Raw genomic sequence first — 20,930 nt, forward strand, 5'->3', positions numbered from 1 at the left:
ACACCAATAACAGTAAGTTCAAGGAACAGTTTTAGGTTAACTACTATTTCTAAATTACATAAATGATTTACCGAATTGCATTAGTTCAGAAACAAAAGTCAGATTATTTGCAGACGATTGCATAATATATAGAACAATGAAAACAACACAAGATACAGAAATTTTACAAAGAGAATTAGATGGATTGCAGAAATGGGAATCACATTGGAGCATGTCTTTCCATCCAGAAAAATGTCAGTTATTAAGAGTAACAAAAAAAAAAGCTAAAATAAATAAATACCACTTATCTCATTCATGGTAAACCAGTAACACAGACTAAAAATTCAAAACGAAAAATGATGAAATTGCTAAAAATCAAATAGAGCATCATTAAAAAAAATTTACAAATCAAATAAGAACATAAAACTAAAATGTTATTTAACCTTGGTTAGGTCAATTATAGAATATGCATCCTCTGTATGGTACCCCTCAACTAAAGAAAACAATAAGAAATTGGAACATACACAAAATAGAGCAGTGAGATACATAAACACCTTTAGTAAAATCATTAATTTTAAAAACCCTTCAGAATAGAAGACTTAAAAGTGAAGTAGCAATTAAACATAAAACACTGAATCTTTAAATACTAAAATCATCTTTTTTAAAGTAACGTCTGATAAGATAAGATTAAGAATTAGCCCAATCCGGACGAAAGGGGATAATAACGAGCAGTGTTCGAACCAGGGATAATTGAGACGACAGTCCCGTGTGCATACCACACATATAGAAAGCTATCCCATATCCATACATTGAAATCAGGTTGATTGGAAGTAGAGAATAATTTATTTTTACAGTAGTTTTAACTGGTGTAATGCAAGAATATGTTTTTAGAGGTTTGTGTTATTTTTTTAGTTGACCACACAATTAGATCTAGATCTTCCAAGCTGAACCTAGACCAATCGTTACGTGTAGGCCTTAACACTGACTTGCTACGCCGCTGCCTGTAGACAATTAATACCCTATGCTTGCCGCGAACGTTGCAGGTCTGTGTTCATAACTTTTGGTCTCGGCTGAACTCAGGGCTGTTTTAACGTGACTACTCAAGTCCTAGTTTATTATTATATCTATTTTATTATATTAATACACTCACCATTTATCAGATTGCCGCCTTACAGCTAGATCTACAGTTGTGGAGACGTCATCATACGACGAGCAATATCCTAGATCTCTATTGAAGTCTAATTCCACACAGTCTAATGAAAAGAACGATAATCCAATGATTTAATGAATAAACAGTGAAACACCAAAAATCCAAGAAATCAAATATGCACAATTAGTCAAAGCCTTTTAAGAATCATAAGTACACACCAGTACTCCAAGGAATCAATAGATAAACACAAATACTCCAAGGAATCCATAAATAGATCTAAGAGTCTTAGATCACCAATAATGTTATAAATAGGTAAATACACACTAGATAATACTAATAATCCAAGGAATAAATAGATATGGATCTAGATTTAAATCTAGAATTGGCTAGATCTATATACTGTATAGATCTAGATCTAGAGATCTAAATACCTACTAGTGGAACAAGGAATCAATGGTAATGAAGACAAATAATCCTAAGAATCAATAAGCACACACCAATAATCCGAGGAATCAATAGATACCTAGGTGGCTAGGCCTTGATCAGCCGATAATCCAAGGAATTAATAGAAGTTAGAAGATCACAAATACTTTAATTTTAAATAACCCCCAAGGAACATGGCCGGCCTTAACAATTGCGGGCCCTATACGAAATAGATTGCGAGGAATAAGTCTCAGTTGGGGGTAAGGATAATATGTAAAAAATGTATGATTTAGATCTAGATCTAGATATATGTATCTGCACTTTAATCATTCTTTACTAGATCTAATAAATAAGTACAAAATCACGATCAAAATTAACTTTACATCTATCATCAAAAATCTGTTTCCAACATAGATCATGCTCTATGGCAAGAATCGCCAAATTTTTTAATCTATCTTTGTGAATTGAATGAATCCCCAATATGACATTTTTTTCCTATTTTTCAGGAGAGTTTTATGCGTTTTCAGGAGAGTTTAATAACTTCAGGAGATTTCCATTAGTTAGACCTCTATTCTAGACTATAAGCTCCTGGAAAATCAGGAGGTCGCGAGAACCCCGAAGTTTTATAACATAATGGTTTAATTTAATAATTTACACATAGAATTAGCGTGAGGCCTATGCAAGTGCGAGACCACTGCGGCCGCATAAGGCCGGAATCAATAAACACGTGACACTAATACACACAGTGACAGTGACACCAATCCAATGATCCAAAGAATCAATAGAATAGATGAACATAAATAATCCAAAGAATCAATAGTTAGAATAGAAATGAGATGATATATAATAATATATAATCCCAGGAATCAATAGAATAGATTAACACAATCCCAGGAATCAATAAACGTAAGCCACACACCAATGAACCACGGCTTCAATGATTGAAATAATCAAAATACACACAAAAATCCATTAAATCGACACAAGAAAATCCAATTTGTAAATAAAAAAGGAAGCAAAAATGTCCTTACGTCTGCTAGATCTATGAAATCTATCCAGGAAATACGTCATCCTCACAGTGCATGCTACACAGAAGCACACGTGTCTACTTGCGCACGAGCTTCACACACACACACTAATGTGTTAACATTGACATGTGAGCACTAAACCGGAAAGAGAATTGTAAACTGTTCATCATTTGAATGTTAACACATCAGATTTTACCTGCCAGGGAATTAACATTTGATCCCGAATTCTCTCCCTTTGTATTAGCCACCAAATTATTAGCAGCAATGTTTAGTAAACAAAAAAAAAGAGGGATAACCCGGTTGGGGGGGGGGGGGGAGGAAGCTGGACACCGGCCACTTTGTACTGTGTTGTTATAGATCCAGTACCATTCAGGGGAAGTAACAAAAGGCTTTTCCATAAAATCATTTTTATCTTATAAAAGAAAAATAATATATCCGTGTTATAATCTAGTTATGTTAGTATGTAAAGTTACCCTTTCAGATCTTGCGATCTATATGGAATATGATGTAAAGGTCAGTGTCGGTGAGTAGATTATGGCATTCTAGCAGTGGCACCAATGTGTATTAAGTGCACAATTTTTGAACGCACTTTCTTTTTGTTGCTTTTCTTGTAAGCTGATGGAGTGTTTTTGTTATTATGCTGGTGTAACGTTTGTTGAGATTCTTCTGTGTTCCCTTGTTTAGGGTGAGTATCTAAGGCATAACTGCGTTTCGCAGTTGTTTCGATGCCATAGTGATAGTCTACTAGACCTTTTTAGTTTGTCTTTACTTTGTCTTTACAGGGAGTTAGTATGGGATTGGAGTTCTACACTAAGTACTAGATTCAGCAGTGTGTTTTGGTGTGATTGCGAGCATTTATGTGTCACGTGGTCGGTTAGCAAGGTGTAGAATTATTGTTTAATTAATAGATCCACAATATTAGAATGTTCCAAATTCAATGTCATTGCTCCATTAGTTTGTCATCATAACTTATATTCATATCATTAAATATTTACATTGTCAACAGTGAGTCATTTATTGCAAGCACGAAGGTGCCTGGTTGAATGTCAGGGGCCCGGGCAAACGAGCTAAGGCCTTAACATAACCCTGACAGTCAGCAATTTCTGTGGCGGACTGTTAACTAAGATGTCATGTGGCCAGCACAACGACCAACCGCCTTTACTTTTCTTAAAGTAATATCAGTTACCCATTGGGTGGACTTAGTGTGACCGTAAATTCAAAATCCATTATAATTATTATTATTATCATCATAATAATGATAATAATGATATAATAATGATGATAATTATCATATGATAAAAAAAGTCCCCCCAACTATATGCTAGGGTAGACAACTATATGCAAGGGTAGACAACTATATGCAAGGGTAGACAACTATATGCAAGGGTAGACAACTATATGCCGAATAATCAGATGTCTTATGTTACAAGATGAGACATGATAGACTTTATGTAACATCAAATGTTTATTAACCTTTCTTGAGAGTATAGCCAACTTCCAAGCAATTAGTACTGTTATTTATATAGTTATTCGAAAAATTAATCGGATATATTTTATTTTCAAAACAATCTCATTTATCGTCTAGCCTATAGATACTTATGAGGCGCGGTGGCTGAGCGGTAAAGCGCTTGGCTTCCGAAACGGGGACCGGGGGTTCGAATCCTTGTGAAGACTGGGATTTTTAATTTCGGGATCTTCGAGCACCCTGCTCTAATGGGTACCGGGCGTTAGTTGTGGAAAAGTAAAGGCGGTTGGACGTTGTGCTGGCCACATGACACCCTCGTTAATCGTAGGCCACAGAAACAGATGATCTTTACAGGATCTGCCCTATAGACAACAAGGTCTGAAAGGGGAACTTTACTTTACTATAGATTCTTAGCATAATAAAAATAAAAGATACTAATAAAAAAAATCATATAAGGGAAAGAATTGCACATTTACATCCACTTATCTCAATACTGTAAGATTAATTTCCCCTTTTCTATATTAAAAACAAGATTTATTAACACTTTTTAATTCATTGGTTCATTAGTTCATTGATTAATGTGTTGTTAAAGAACAATAAAATAATCGTGCAAAAGTCCCATAACTCACTCTTTCTGTCAGGTACACATTTCGTCCACGTTATTTCTGCAACTTCACATTCCGGGATCAAGCATTCACCAACAAATGTTTGCGTCACACAGTTGATGTCAGATGACGTCAAACAAAATTTCTAACAGTAGTCTGTGATGAAAAAAAAACAACAGAAAACACCAATAGAATAAGAAATATTTAAAAAAAAACACATAAATGGGGGTTTCATTGGGTCTATGGCCTCCTTCAGTCGCTAAGCGACTATGGATCATCTTGATGAGATGAATGCCTGGGATTAGCTGTGGTCGGAACGATGTCGCCCACACATCTATTCCCCCTCCCTCTCCACGCAGCTGAAATATCCAAAGGAACGGCAGTGCCGAAACAGTTTGGGGTCAGCGGCGTCGCAGGTTCTGCCAGAGTGTAGCACTGGGTGCTGCAAACTGCCTTAGGGTCGCCAGCTCCAGATTTTTCCTCAAGGCTGACTCCCGAAACCTTTCCCATGATTGGATATAGCTGCAGGGCAACATCGGGTATACATTGCTAATAATAACAGACAACATTTTCAAAACAGGCCCTAGACAAGAGCCCACGAGGGAGGCGGGGAGGCCGAAATACCAAAGCAAACATGGAGGAGATGGGTGGACCAAGGAGGCAAAGACGGCAGGATGGACATGGACCCCGAGACCAATCGTTACGGAAGACCTCAACAGTGACCTGAAACGTCACAACCTGTGGGCAGTTTAAACAAATACCTCGTTGCCACGTTACTGGTCTGTACAACGTGGCAACTAGCTATTATTATTATTATCATATCTATTACATAAAGTTTTTTTTTTTACTTTTTCCCGTATTACTTTTGTTACAAAAGTTTCAGAAATGAAGACGAATAGGGCTAAGACTTAACCAGTGGCGTAGCTAGGAATTTGCCATCATTTGGCCGCCCCTGGGGCTTGACCACTTTAGGGGCCCCTGCATTTTGACATTCGACAATATGACTTGCGAAAATGGCGCAATATTTAATATTAATAAAAAAAAACGAAAAGTTCGAACACTCATTTGGGGACCTCCATCAAGTGGGGGCCTGGGGCGATTTTCAAATTCTCCCCAAATCCCCCCCCCCCACCATAGCTACGCCAATGGTCTTAACCTCTTGCTGGACGACAGCGAATGGAGCGGAAGCGGGGAATGGGAACAATAGCACTTTAAAAATGGGAAATGGGAACAATAGCACTTTAAAAACGGGAAATGGGAACAATAGCACTTTAAAATCGGGAAATGGGAATAATAGCACTTTAAAAACGGGAAATGGGAACAATAGCACTTTCAAAACGGGAAATGGTAACAATGGCACTTTCAAAACGGGAAATGGGAACTATAGCACTTTCAAAACGGGAAATGGGAACAATGGCACTTTAAAAACGGGAAATGGGAACAATAGCACTTTAAAAACGGGAAATGGGAACAATAGCACTTTCAAAACGGGAAATGGGAACAATAGCACTTTAAAAACGGTAAACGGGAACAATAGCACTTTAAAAACGGGAAATGGGAACAATAACACTTTAAAAACGGGAAATGGGAACAATAACACTTTTAAAAACGGGAAATGGGAACAATAACACTTTAAAAACGGATGGGAACAATAACACTTAAAAAACGGGAAATTGGAACAATAACACTTTAAAGACAGTCCAAAAGAAAACCAAAGCCAACATGGAGAAGATGGGTGGACCTAGGAGGCAAAGACGGCAGGATGGACATGGACCGAGACCAATAGTTACAGAATGCCTGAACACTGACCTGAAACGTCACAACCTGTGGGCAGTTTAGACAAATACCTCGTTGCCACGTCACTGGTCTGTACAACGTGGCAACGAGCTATTGGTCTAAACTGCCCACAGGTTGTGACGTTTCAGGTCACTGTTGAGGCCTTCTATAATGACGGGTGTGGCATGGACCCAGATGAAGAGAAAAGCCCAGAAAAGTGTCCGATGGCGAAGTGCTATTGCGCCTTTCCTCCACATGGAGTCGAAAGGACTAAGCCAGTCATGTGATATCTGTAGAAACCGTTTGTAAATATAAATAGCTGTTATATTATATTTTGCCTACTACATTTTTAAAGACAATTTTGTCTGTCAAAATAAAATTTGTCAAGGTTGTCATGAGATTGTGTATATTTATATCCTCATCAAAATAGGTTTTTATCAAAATACACAAGTAAAATTTCTCTTTCAGACCTGTTCCTGTGTCCCATAGTTAACAAAGGTGTCATGTGGCCAGCACAACGAACAACCACGTTTACTTTTCCCTAACTGTTGTCAGGTGTACCAATTAAAAATAAGTCTTCATTGGGATTCGAACCCTGGAGCTCTCAATTTGGAAGCCAAGCGCTTATCCACTCAGCCACCGCGCCACCATTTTATACAATACCTCTATTATACTTACACACACTTCCTTTAATGCAATGTTTCCCAAACTGCGTTCTGCGGAGGCTATAGAACAAAAAAAGAGGGGGGGGGGACGTATGCTACGCTGCGGGTTGGCTCGTTGTATATATAGCCGTTCACAAACTGTTATAACGATTTCCATGTTTAGCATTTTTTTAGGAGACGAGACTGAAATCCAGGGACGGAGTGGATGTACAAATCGGGCCGGGCATTTCCATACCATACGGCCCATAAATTGTATATTATATGATTGACATCCAATTCTAGGTCTACCAGTCTTCAAAATCATTATGTTAAGTTTGATAATTTATCGATAGCTGTACAAATGCATAGAGTGAACACTATATCATTATAGGGAATATAGGCCTTAAGTTGCTTTTTTAATCGCAAAGTGTGTAGGTCCTAAAAGGATGAAGCCTACTAATAGCACTGTCTTCGGATGTATTATAGGCTCTTATATTATTTCGTAAAAGTGTTAGATTAAATTAGTAGGCCCTAGCAGAGTCTTTAAAAGAGGGTCCCTTTTGTAAGAGAATACTATAAAACCTTTAACAATTTAATACGTGTTATAGTAACATCCCTGCGGCCCTGACGATTATAAAAAAAAAATATTATTACTGTGGTGCTACTGGACAATTGGGTGCCGGCCCACCGGGCATGTGCCCGAACGCCCATATAGCCAGTTCGCAGTTCGCCCCTGGTGAAACCTACAAACTAATCTAAAAAAATCTGTAAAAAAAAAAAAAATGTAAAGTTCCCCTTTCAGACCTTGTGGTCTATAGGGCAGATGATGTAAAGGTCATCTGTTTCTGTGGCCTACGGTTAACAAGGGTGTCATGTGGCCAGCACAACGACCAACCGCCTTTACTTTTCCCTAACTAATGTCAGGTACCCATTAGAGCTGGGTGAACTCAGAGGCGCCCGAAGATCCCGAAATAAAAAATCCCAGTCTTCACCAGGATTCGAACCCCGGTCCCCAAGCGCTTTACCGCTCAGCCACCGCGCCTCCAAAAAAAAAGCTGTAAACATTATTAATTTTTTTTTTTTAATGTTATGAAGAGCATGAGATCAACGTGAAGAGAGCTGGAAACCACGCATGCGCAGAAAGGCCCGCAAACCGAAACTTTTAAGCGCTGGGCTCTTATAGGGACATTTAGAGCGTTCAGTTCACTAAAGTACAAGAGCGTATTTCTGAATTCTCTAGAGCAGTGATGCCCAAAATACGGCCCGCGGGCCACATCCGGCCCGCGTCGTGGTTCCATCCGGCCCTCCGAAACGTCGGTGTATAAAATTAAGTGGTTTAAAAGTATATCTTTACCTAAGTTAGGGCTCTAATTTATTCTCTAATGGATAGCTACCAAAGCCTTTAACATTTGTGCGTTTAAGAGATGGGACTCTGAGTGTAGAATCAACCAGGAAAAGTGAGAGGACCTCTTTACTTGCTTGCAGAACATTATAAAAAGTCAACAAGTTTGTGCCTTAAAATGTGGCTGTTTAAAAAAACAACAACAACATATAAACGGCATTCTTGATATTAGCTGCAAATAAAAGATTGTTAAACTACAGGTAATATATCCTCGTGTTACCACTTTCTAATAGTTTCAGGTTAATTACATTTTCATTTCTGTATCTTTTTGTTGATGTGGCCCGCGACACGAATGCTGGAAATTAAAATGGCCGCAGGATGAGTAAGGTTGGGCATCACTGCTCTAGAGCTTAACGATTTTGACAACGGGTATACCTGCTAGCACAGCATTACAGCAGTCAAGACGTGAGATAATGAATGCCATATTTTGCTTTTTTTTTTTGTTGATTGATTCTGTTGTCAAATAAGGCCCAATCTGCGTAGCTGCAGGTAGAGACTCTTGTAGACCTGACTTATGTATGGATGGAAAGACAGTTCTGATTCGAAAAAAAAAAAAATTAATAATTGCTCTTTGTTTTTAAACTCTGTGAATAATGTTTTTTTTTCCCTGTTTGATAAAACAATGATGAAATCAAAGTTTCCAAGTATAATAGTAAACGAATGAATACGTGAAATACTAAATTCGTGAATTAGGTTAATTAGTGAATTTGTTAATTAGTGAACATTAAATTCGTGATTTATTAAATTAGTGAATTTTTTAAATTATTGAGACAGTATATTAACTAATTAGCAAATAATAATAAGTGATTTATTTAATAACCCAATAGGCCTAACTATTGAATTATCGAATTAGTAAATTAGTGAATTATTCGAATTGTGAATTATTGAAGTAGAATTTTTTTGAATGTGTGAATTAGTGAATTTATAATGTTTACCTGAAAGTATAACTGGATTATATCCACTTTTTTTAAAACTGTGTTGAATCATTATTTAGGCCCTCCGCATATTTATCACAAACGGACATAGTTTCGCTAGTAGCAAGTTGGAACACACTGGTGACCTTATTTCTTCTCATGGCCTTAACAAGCCAGCCAGACGCAGAGGTTGAACTCATTTCAAGTTTTTCATAGACCATTCACTATAGATATAAAAAGAAGAAACATTGATTTCAATTGTAAACTAGTAACAAGAAAAACATTATAAATTCTTTTAAAAAAAAGAAAATGTATATAAAGTATTCTTAATTCAATTAGTTTGGATCAGTTATGTAATTAAATTTGTAATAGATCTAGACTTACAATAAAAAAAATCATTTACAAATAAAATTAAAAATAAAATGGAACGACCTGAATTCGAAATTGTGAGCTAAAATCTTCTCAGGCTTCTCAAGCCAACACGGTAACCACTCTGCTTGCGTAGTGTTTCTGAACATGGAAGACTGTATAGTTATCTATTGTTTCTATTTCATGTTTGTGTTTACTAAGCCTCAGACGGCAGCCTAAATTTAGCTTATACCACCACTTCAGTCAAGTACTATTTCATTCCCTTGTTTGTGATACCAAAACAAAGTAATTGGTTAATTCTTTGTAGTGATTCTTGTGTTGTCATGTAAAAGAAATAATTGTCATGTAAAAGAAATAATTGTGCAGAGTTTCAGCTTTATCCGAGATTGGGTGGGGGGAGAAATAACGTGTACAAACTTTTTTACCAGACAGACCCACAGACAGACAGATTGTAAAAAAATACGTACAGTTATTATTCGTAGATATGTTTTCTTTTTCAAAACCCACTAATTCTCTCACGCTTTTCATTGTCACGTGGTGCGCATCTATTGTTATGAAAGATAAAACAAGCAATGTTAGTGATTTTCATAAATAGAGGAAATCCAATCAATAGCTAATCTTTTTAGTGTAAAGCAGTGATGCCCAAAATACGGCCCGCGGGCCATATCCGGCCCGTGACGTGGTTTCATCCGGCCCGCCGAAACGTCGGTACAAAGGGAAGAAAATCCCCCCACATTTTTTTTTTAAGTTTGAAAAACGTATCTTTACCTACGTTATTGGATGGAATGGAACCATGACATTTTAAATTTGTAGTTTTATGCAATGGGAGAGCAGAAGAAACTAAAAGTGGACTCTGAATTTAGTATCTACCAGGGAAAGTGACACGGGTCTTTACTTTTTGTTTTTTGTGGAACATGGTAATAAGCAAATCTATTTGCTTTGTAAAGTGTGGCTGTTTTAAAGCACAATAACATATAGACGGATTATAAAAGATTCTTAGTTTGAGCCGCAAATTAAAGATGATTAAACTACGCCTGAAGGATCGATGGGAATATTTACCAACAAGAGACAAGAAGATGAGTCGTTGTTAAAGCTATCTACAATTTTGCTCACATTTTATGTAGAGAAATGAAGCCAGCTTACGACGCTTAAAAAATGGAAAATTCCCAATCTCTCATTAATTAATGTTAGTACTAGATGCAAAAAGTTTTTTTTTTAAACTTGTTTTAGGTCAATTTTATTTCGTTTTGTACATTTTCGGTCATGTGGCCCGAGAAAGGAATGTCGGAAATTAAAATGGCCCTCAGGTCGAATTAGGTTGGGCATCACTGATGTAAAGGATGAGTTACTAAGTCATGTTTTTAACAGGTGTTTGATCATTTTTTGTGAATGTTTTAGCATTGCACAATCGAATACATACAGGATGAAACAGGGTGGAGGACACGCACTAACCATGAGTTATATCAATTGTATGAAGACACACCGATAGTGACTGAAATAAAAAAAAGAACAGACTACGTTGGGCAGGTCACCTTGAAAGAATGTCAGAGAACAGAGGAGCGAAAATTGTATACAGGCAAAAACCAAAAGGCAGGCGACCCAAAGGCAGACCCCGAATGCGATGGATTGATGATGTGGAAGCAGATCTGAAGCAGCTTGGGGTTAGGGCGTGGAGACGAAAGGCCCAGGAGAGATCTGAATGGAAGGAATGTGTAGAAGCAGGCCAGAGCCCTCCATGGGCTGTAGCTCCACTGGGATGGATGGATGGATGGATGGATGGATGGATGGACGGATGGATGGATGGATGGATGGATGGATGGATGGATGGATGGATGGATGGACGGATGGACGGATGGATGGATGGATGGACGGATGGATGGATGGATGGATGGATGGATGGATGGACGGATGGATGGACGGGTGGATGGATACAATCGAATTTCCCTAGCTCTTCTGTATGTAACAAAACATGTCACTATGGAGGAAGCATTAGACTTTCAAATGCAGAATTAAATAGCGGTAACAAAGGAGGCTACTTATGCGGGGTACTTCGACATTTACAAGTGGGACTATTAAAACTACAGCTGAAGTGAGACAAAGCTGCCTACTCTCAAAAACTATTTTTAATATCTTCCTTGAAAGGATAATTGAAGATGCTCTCGAGGGCTATGAAAGTACTGTCAGCATTGGAAGAAGAAGAATTACTAGCTTGCTCTTCGCAGATGACATAGATACAGGGGCGTAACTAGGGATTTGGGGGCCCGGGGGGATTGACCTCTTTGGGGGCCCCTTACATTTTGACATTCGACATATGACATGGGATAATGTACGCAAAAATATATACGCCCCAAATCCAATTGGTTCAGTATATCAGTAAACTTAACAAAAAGTAATCATCAAGACTCTTTTAATGAATAATACCTTTATTTATTAGTTAAATAATGCACAAGTGACAAATCTAAATTGATATCGCTTCACGTCGTGCATTCTGTGCAGCAAAGACATCTATAACATCAACTACATCGATACTTTCTAGTATTTGTGACTTCACTGACATTAAAGCCATGATAAGCCTTTCTTGTGTCATTGTGCTCCTGAGATAGCTTTTGATGAACTTGAGCTTTGAGAATGATCTCTCACATGACGTAATGGAAGTGGCCTGAGTTAGCGGTATTCGGAGGAGGTTGAAAAGTTTGAGCACACGTAATTACCATATGAAGCCTGTTTCCTCAATATGTCTATTGGTGATTGTATTACTAGTTTGTTGATGAAAAGTGCTCGTGCATCAATGACATCATTGAAAAAGCGATTTGCCATTTATTTCATCATACAAACAGGAAAAGTAGCACAGTTTGTCATAAGCGGGTCTTCATCTAACAGGTGTCTTGGTTCAAGAAGAAACCCAAAGGTATCCATTTTCTTTCCAACCTTTGAAATCTGCTCTTCATCTCCATATGAAATCTGTCCAGCACTTCTGTCGCAACACGTTTGAATTGCAGTTCTATTGACAGTCCTACTTCCCATCAAGTCTTTTCTTTCTTCTGGTTGTTTTGATTACAGGGAGTCCATAGTATTCACTACCTTCTTTTGCTTTTTCGATGGATTGGTTTTTTGTCAGTTTCTCATCATTTTGCAGAAAGCATGAAAGGGTACTAATTTCTTTAGCAGCTTCCCGTATATGCAGTCCAGACTTTTGTAGTTTCTTCTGAACTATATTAATTGGGCGCAAGAGCTTTGACCAGAATTCAAGATAGGCAAAATATTCTTAATTTTCCACTGCATGAAGAAGATTATGTGCTAATATTATATGGTTTTACGTCATTGTTGGTTGTTTATGTTTTGTGCGCAAGAAAAAGGATTCAGAGCATACAAAAGTGGGAAAGATCCATATCTCGTTATGCTCCAGTATAGAAATACTCCGATAAGTGGACTGCCGTATTCACCATCACAACTGCTGACGAGTAGAAGACTCAGGGAATCATTCCAACTGATCCCAAACTATTGAAACCATCGGTAGCTGAAAATGCAGAGACATTACTCAACGAACGACAGATGAAAAGCAAAGTGAAATACAATGCAAAAGCAAGACTAAAGCAAAAGATTATTCTGTCGGAGAGTTCGTCTAGGTCAAACATGGCAGAAAGCAGTTGTCATAAAAAAACATTCAGCACCCAGATCTTACATCGTAAAGACAAACGGAAAAACATACAGAAGAAATCAACGCTTTTTGAATAAGAGTTTCGATGAAGACATCTGTGAGTACTATGATACCGATGGAGACAATGAACTGCAAACTGTTGGAACAAACGAAACAGTTATAGACCAACGTCTAGAGAACTTGTTGTGCCAGTCAAGACAACCAGAAGTGGACGAATTGTTAAAGTTCCTAGTAGACAGGGCCGGCCTTAGGCCACTGCAGCCTATGCGGTGGCGGTGGGCCCCGCGCTTTCATAGGACCCGCGCTAATTCTAAGTGTACATTATTAAATTAAACCATTATAATGTATATAAAATAACAGGGTTTTCGCGACCTCCTGATTTTCCAGGGCCTTCAGGAAATCTCATGAAAGGCAAAATATACGATAAAGTCCTGAACTTTTTTTTGAATTTATTCAAATCTCCTGAAGAATAGACGAAATTGACATTTTGGGGTGCTATAAATAAAAAGTGGCATTGCGAGCTTTCATTTTGATAAAAATTTATTGCAAAGACGAAAGTAGGCCTATTTTCTAATTCAAAAAAAATAATTTTGACATTATGCTTATCCCTACCCAGACTAGGCCCCGTGCGATCCGTTTCGCATAGGGCCCCGCAAATGCTAAGGCCGGACCTACTAGTAGATATCACTCTTAAGAACTTTAAAAGGAAGGGTGAGATAATAACTTCAAAAGGAATGATGTGCTAATATTATATGGTATTACGTCATTGTTTGTTGTTTATGTTTTGTGCGAAAGCAAAAGGATTAGATGGAAATAAAAAGAGAGTTTCCATTGGATTGAGGAAAGATGAATAGAGGGGTAATAACTCGAGTGTGAAGTTTAATTCAGAAATTTTAGACGTCAAACCCGAATAATGGACTATTCTAGCATTATTAAGAATAACTTTTGGATTTGTTATACTCGATTCTGTAAATTTTGCTTCAAGGTTAATTAGTGTAGCCATAAAATACTCGCCATTTAGATCTATTATTAGCAAAGGTAACAAAATACCTGGAATTCGCTGTATATCATGCAGTTTTATTCGTGGCAACAAAGTTTAAAATGTAAAACTAACTTAAAAAAAACTTTGATCTCTGTGGGAAAAAAATATTTTTAAAATGTCAACAAAGTCAACGTACTGATAGACCTAGATCTAGGTTTAGTCTTTGTGATAAATTTAATCCATAAATGTTGAAAAAAAAGACACTCGTTGACACTATTAGTCAATCAAATATATTAATTTATGTATTTACAATAAATTTCGGACACCCGTTTGGGGGCCCCCCCTCCTAGGGGGCCCGGGGGGATTTTAAAATTCTCCCCCCCCCATCCCCCCCCCTTAGTTACGCCACTGCATAGATAGCCTATCAGGGACAGCAGAAGAATTAGCTGACTAGGTGATAAACATAAACAAGACTTCCGCAGCATATGGTATGCTAATAAATGCCCAGAAAACTCGAATCATAACCAATAGCCATTATGTCTTTAAAAGAGGCATCAATATTGGAGGTGAAAAGCTGATAAGTGTCAGTAGTTTTAAAAACATCGGGACGGTCGTCTCAGATAAGGGAACCAATCTTAAACTACTGGCAAGAATTGCACAGTTCCTGGCAGCACTTGCAAAACTCAAAACAATTTGGAAACTTGGAAAGACAAAGGCATAGCCATCAACACCAAAATCAGACTGATGCGCTCCCTGGTCATGGCCACATTTGTATATGCTTGTGAGTCCTGGACGCTGACTGCAGAGCTAGAGAGGAGGATCCTAGCAATGGAATTAAGATGCTACAAAAAGATCCTATGGTATCACATCTGAAGACCGCTTTACAAACGAAGAGATTAGAGACGGGGTTGTTACAGCAATTGGTCTCCACCATGATGTGCTATCTACTTAACAAAACGCAAACTTAAACTCTAAGACCGTATTACAAGGTCCTCTGGGATCTCAAAGATATTCCTTCAGGGAACAGTACCAGGAAAAAGAAGAAGAGGCAGACAGAGAAAACGATGGGAAGACAACATAAAAGAATGGACGGGCCTGTCATGAAAGAGGTTCTATCCAAGGCAAAAACAGTGAGGAATGGAGAAAGACGATCGACTAATCTTGTATGGTGCCCCAACGGTCCTACAGACTAAGGGATAGATGAAGGTGAACGGAGGAGAATTGATACGAAGCTCAAATGCCAGGCACTAGGATAATGTTTACATTATAAATCAATTCTTTTAAATTTGTTTAAAAAAAAATATATTAATTTATGTTCAAAGAATATAGTAATCTAAACATTAAAATTTTGTTCATCGATGAAACATAAAGAGATTAAAAAAAAAGGGGCAGAATGAGTATCGAACCCACGACATTTGCGTTATTGCGGACAAAGCCAATCATAATTGGAAGAATTATTTTCTTAACTTGTAATTTTAAAGTTTTTTTTTAGAACATAATGCTTACATAACTCTTCAATTGGTTGCTTCTGCGAGTTTTATTTCTTATTTGCATAATTGTTGTTTTTTTTAATGTTGTTCCTTATTTAATTAGCTCTGCTGACTATCAGATCTGCTTATGATAATATATGTGATAATAACGGTAATTCTCTATATACTCACCACACACGAATAAGAAGAAAATAGGATACCATTATAGGCTCTGCGACTTTCCTATTCCTGTATAGATCTATAAAATGCAGCCATTGTTTTTTTTTATTTTTCTATTTTAAGCCTTAAGGAATACCATGTTACTAAAAAAAGAAAACTGATTTACTTTACGGGAAAACAAAACAATAAAGGTGATTTTGATTTAGTGGACATCGGGAATATCCAATATTAAAACAAAACGGCCCAGTTTCTAGTCTTATCTTATCTTATATAATATTTTATTTTATTTTGTTCTATAACTTATAATAAAAAAAGAAATTAAAATCTATATGCAAATTTGCTTACGTTCATGTAAATATTAAAATTGTATAATATTTAAATATGTTCTACTACAGTTCTACTACCCGCATACAGAGGATAAACACATAAAAAAAAATTTAATAACGTTTAAGGATTCCCAAACCTATATATATCTATATATACATTTATGGGCCCTTACCTTTAAATATATTTACTCACAGCAATAACTTTTAAAACAAACTGCATACTATATTATCCATATGTTTAGAATATAAAAGAGAAGTCTTCATAATCCGTAACAAGAAATCTTGTTTAAAATCTCTGAGTGACAGAGGCTTCATGCCGCTTTAATCTATCCTGTTCATTTCTACATTTCTAGATCAGAATACTCCGATTGCGTGTCGTTATTTTAAAAAACTTAAGAACTCGTGGCTCTATTAATATTTTGTGTGTGTCTATGTATGGACCTAATGGTAACTTACTTTCACATAAATAATGAAATTGTGTCATAATGACACTGTAAAGAGCATGAGCATTTGAGTACCGCTAGACATTGTGGTCGGCTCAGTAGCGTAGAGACTAGGTCGCAAAAGGGGTTTGATTGTTGCAACAGGATCCACGATTAACAGGATTTATAAGTGGTTCTGGTTTTAAAAAATGTGTTAACAATAAGAATTTAATGTATTAAATTCGTACAAAGTGTATATTCATATAACACTTTGTTTTACATATTTCGGATGTTCCTTTAGAGTTGAAGATAGTTTACTTCCTAGTCCAAACCTCCCGCAGGACGACGGAGGATTGGAGCGGGCAGGGTTTAAACCCGAACCATCGATAAATCCAAACGACAGTCCAGCTCGCAAACCGCACGACCAGGCAGCCACTTTTAGATTCACCATTTTTTTTTTCTGGTCTACTTGGTGTACAGATAGGCAAATCAGTTGAGCAGTTTAATGTTGTATGTTTTATTTCATGCGTGAGTACACTTACTAAAGTAAGTTCCCCTTTCAGACCTTGAGATCTATGGAGCAGACGATGTAAAGGTCACCAATTTCTGTGGCCCACGGTTAACGAGGGTGACATGTGGCTAGCTTAACTAATGTTTCTTCTTCCCTAGTGCTATTGGAGCATGGGGTGGGTTGCCTGAGTCAGCCAGGAAAACCAATGTCTTGGCAGAATTCAAGTCGTTAGTCAACATGCATGACTAGATTGACTTAGGAACATGCGTAGGACGTAATCGTCTTTGTTTTTAAGTAACGTCTATATTTCATAAGATAATGTCAAACTCAGAGGCGTCCAAACATCACGAAATTAAAAATCCTTGTCTTTAACAGGATTCGAATCCGAGACCCTAGATTCGGAAGTCAAGTGCTTAATCACTCAGCCTCCTAGTAATACATACAACAAAAATTGAGCTTAACTTTAGTCTAGCCAGTCCTAATTGAATAGCTGTTTCGGCCTTCGTTAAGCGCCAATGAAATTTTTTCACTACAAAAGACCATTGTGAATCATAATGCACAAGTCATAACAGCGGTTCTCAAGTTTCTATTTTTTTTTTAAATAACGAGGTCATAAATTAATACCCCAAGACACACGAACAGGTGATTAACAAAAAATACAGTTTACCCAAAAAAAAAAGAAAAAAAAATACACAGCAAGGTCCAGTGGTCACTGAAAAATAATTAACTTTCCTTATGTCACAGGGGCATACGGTGATTGGTTAAATGTAAAAAAAATATAATGATGGTTAAATATAAATATTGTAATCTAGATTTAGTATTTTTTTTTCCCTTTCCCACATCGGTCTCATTCAGTGCTAAGATGTCTGTGACTCGTCTGTTGAAGGACGAGTCGATAACCTCGGTATTATTCTATGCCCACACAGCAGTTCCTCCCACTTCGTCCAGCTTTTGGGTCCAAAGGAACAGCATGCGCCAATACAGTTTGAAATTAGCGGCGTCGAGGGTTCTACCGAGACCAGTCGTCACAGAAGGCCTGAACACTGAACTGCAACGTCGCAACCTGTGGGCAGTGGAGACCAAGGACTCGTTGCCTCACAGGTCTGCACGACGTGGCAACAAGCTATTGGTTTAAACTGTCCTCAGAATGTGACGTGGCAGGTCAGTGTTGAGAACAATCTACACCGAGACCAATCGTCACAGAAGGGCTTAACAATGACCTGCAACGTCGCAACCTGTGGGCAGTGGAGACCAAGGACTCGTTGCCATCACAGGTCTGCAACAACGTGGCAACGTACTATTGGTTTAAACCAGTGATTCCCAAAGTGGTCTATATAGACCCCCCAGGGGTCTTTAAGGACTTCCAAGGGGTCTACTGAAGTGAAAAAATAAAATTGGGGGTCTATGGTGTGTAAATGGGGGTCTACGATAGCGGATCTCATTGAAGCATGTCGTGACTTTAAATTTCATTTCCCATTAATGAGTTGTGCCTTAGTTAATCCTTTGAATTTTAATCGAATGAATTTTTCTCTATTATAACATTTTAAAATTGTAACATCTTATTTTAAAGCTTTATTTTATTTTGCTTCATTTTAATTTGAATTTCATCAATGAATATATATGGCCTAGAAATCACAGAAAAAAAAACACATTTGAGGTTGATGAATCTTACAAAAAATGCAGGGGGTCTACCGAAGACTGGAAAACATGGCAAGGGGTCTACGAGACTAAAAGTTTGGGAACCACTGGTTTAAACTGTCCTGAGAATGCGACGTTGCAAGTCAGTGTTGAGGCAATCTACAACGAATGATCTAGGCCAGCGGTTCTCAACCTTTTATGCTCGGCGACCCCTTTTTACACCCCCCCCCCCATTCTTCCGCGACCCCCGCATACACACACATACAGCAATAGAAGAATAGAAAATAACAATCCTTATTTTCGATGGTCTTAGGCGACCCCTGGCAAATCGTCAATCGACCCCCCCCAAGGGGGGTCGCGACCCACAGGTTGAGAACCCCTGATCTCGGCTCTACCAGGTTGTAGCACTGTGTGATGTGAGCTGCAGTACAGTCACTTCCTCGTGGTTCTTGCTCTGTTCGAAGTTTGCTGGTTTAGACGCCAGTTGCTCGCCTTGATCCATTCACCTGCCAGTGATTAAAGTTCCGCTGAGCCCAATATCTGGGTCAAAAGTGAAGGCCAGGATTTTCACGCATTTCAGTGTTTACACCCATTACGACTAAAGGCAATAACGACATTCTGGAATATAGATGCATAAACCAGAGGTGAAACGGTTGATAATTGAAACAAGTTTTAAATGTGCTTTTTGAAATATTGAAGTAAACATTTTTTTTGGTCAATTTGGGCTCAGCAGGCTGGGATTTCCCAAAGCTTTGAATCGTATCTTTATGTACACAAATTAAAGTTACCTTTTCAGACCTTGCAAGCTATAGGGACATCTGTCTCTATGGCCAACGGTTAAAGATAGTTGTATGTAGCCAGTACAACGACCAGCCGTCTTTACTTGCTTTAACTAAAGTCATCCTTCTCTAAGATTCAAACCTAAGACCTCTGTGTTCAGAAGACAAGCGCTTTATCACTCACCCACCACGCCCACAAGATTTTTGTTCATAGAATATTACTTACTGTTGGCTTTTAACTAAGAAGGAGGCTCGGTGGCTGAGCAGTAAAGCGCTTGGCTTCTGAACCGGGGGTCCCGGGTTCGAATCCTGGTGAAGACTGGGATTTTTAAGTTCGATATCTTTGGGCGCCTCTGAGTCCACCAAGCTCTAATGGGTACCTGACATTTGTTGGGGAAAAGTAAAGGCGGCTGGTCGTTGTGCTGGCCACATGACACCCTCGTTAATCTTAGGCCAAAGAAAAAGTATGACCTTTACATCATCTGCCCCATAGGCCACAATGTCTTAAATAGAACTTTACTTTTTTTTTAACTAAGAAAATCCTTTTTTTTTTTTATTAAAATTTTAGATTTTGGAATAGCATTAAGTAAAAACTTATCAAGATGTTTTGTTTTTAGTTTGTTTTTTCTTGAGGAGCAGTGTACAGATAAGATCAGTTCAGCGTGATGTTTACAATTTATTTCCTACGTAAGAACCTTTACTATAGTATTACTTACCCAAATGTATTTTTAGAAATTACAAAAAGCTTCTTAGAAAAAAAAAAGACAAACATTTGAAACACGCAACGTACCCTACATAGCCAACTATCCTTATCTTATAAAATACAGACGTTATTTTTAAAAAAAGAAGACGATTACGTCCTACGCGTGTCCCAAGGTCAATCTAGTCATGCGTGTTAATAAATGACTTAAATTTGTCCAAGCTTATATTGTTTATACAAACTCGCCTCTAAAAGTACTGCTGATTTAATGTTGAATTTTCTTCACTAGTGAACACTAGATAACTCTTAGTGTTCTTTTCAGATGATGTTATTATGTAAATATGTCATCACCAAATCTGAAACTATTTCATTGGAAAATAACATTTTCTGTGTGCATTATATATATATATACGCATATCCCCATAAACGTATGTGTATGTATGAGGTTACAAGCGTATATATGTATATATTAAAAATAATAAGTCAAAAGACAGGCAAAGAAATGCAGAA

The 20,930-nt window shown here is 37.6% G+C and overlaps 1 protein-coding gene across 6 annotated transcripts in view; it reads right to left on the reverse strand.

The window, feature by feature from the left end:
• Positions 1-16,725, reverse strand: part of LOC106067462 (uncharacterized) — a 59,154-nt gene extending 42,429 nt beyond the window's left edge. The window contains exons 1-7 of one of the 6 annotated variants that reach the window (XM_056017789.1): positions 16,544-16,725; positions 16,057-16,113; positions 10,223-10,300; positions 9,408-9,610; positions 8,848-9,008; positions 4,675-4,806; positions 1,130-1,232 (exon numbers count right to left, since the gene is read on the reverse strand). The gene's annotated coding sequence lies outside the window, so the exon portion shown is untranslated. Of the gene's footprint in view, positions 1-1,129; positions 1,233-4,674; positions 4,807-8,847; positions 9,009-9,407; positions 9,611-9,818; positions 9,962-10,222; positions 10,301-15,901; positions 15,919-16,056; positions 16,115-16,543 lie in introns of those variants that run through there. The other 5 variants (XM_056017790.1, XM_056017788.1, XM_056017792.1 and 2 more) reach the window with 5 other exon arrangements.
• Positions 16,726-20,930: the final 4,205 nt, after the last annotated feature.

Source organism: Biomphalaria glabrata, chromosome 18, assembly GCF_947242115.1.
Source record: "Biomphalaria glabrata chromosome 18, xgBioGlab47.1, whole genome shotgun sequence".
NCBI classification, from domain to species: Eukaryota; Metazoa; Mollusca; class Gastropoda; family Planorbidae; genus Biomphalaria; species Biomphalaria glabrata.